The following is an 868-nucleotide window of genomic DNA, read 5'->3' as shown; positions in this document are numbered from 1 at the left end:
CGCACATGGCACGGACCTCCTTTTGATCGGCAAATTGGAATTGGAGACATTGGCTGGAACCAAGACAAACGTGGAGTTTGTAGCCCGGATTAAAATCGAAGAACGAGAGTTTGGGCCAAGAATAAGTAAATATCAGGTTATCAGTCCAGCTCCACAAGTCTCGCAGCCAATTATAATGGAACCCAAGTGAGCTCTAGGCCAATGCCTGAATATCATGCATGATGGGTATTTTTGTGGTTCTCGATTTTGTACTTAGCTAGAGGGCATCTTAGAAGATACCCGGGTTCTGCGCATGACCAACATTCAATACTTTCTGACAAACACAGTCTGTTCAATAATTCCATTTTACAATCATGACCCGATTCTGCTATGACACCACAAGATAAATATGCCGAACAAAACCGGCAACTAGAGAATGCTGATGTTTGCCCGAGGCTTTATCACGGAAATCAATCCTACAGCTCATCTATAAAAGTGAATCAAACAAAATTATTTAGTGCTATGTATTGAAGATCTCTATACTAGAAAGATAATGATATTGCAGTGCAACACTATTACGGTACAGGAATTCCTAGAGTGGCAAACAGCCAGGTCAGTATTATCGGCTACGGCAGAATGAGTGGCTCGAGAGTCGAGATATGTGACTAAAGGAAGAAATGTTGAGCCAGAAGAAGAATAATGAGATAGCTTTGAATTATACAATTACTATTATTGATATATTCCCCTGGGCACGCCAGCAGGAGACCCTAAGGCATTATAATAATATATTTTTTCTTAGTTTCAAAAATTAATTATAACATAAATCTTATCTTTAAGGTTATTTGGTAGAGCAGATTATATAATAAAGTTTTATGATTAAGATTAAAAG

The sequence above is a fragment of the Aspergillus brasiliensis genome, assembly GCF_001889945.1.
Source record: "Aspergillus brasiliensis CBS 101740 unplaced genomic scaffold ASPBRscaffold_17, whole genome shotgun sequence".
Classification (NCBI taxonomy): domain Eukaryota; kingdom Fungi; phylum Ascomycota; class Eurotiomycetes; order Eurotiales; family Aspergillaceae; genus Aspergillus; species Aspergillus brasiliensis.
Note: the sequence above shows the minus strand (reverse complement) of the source record.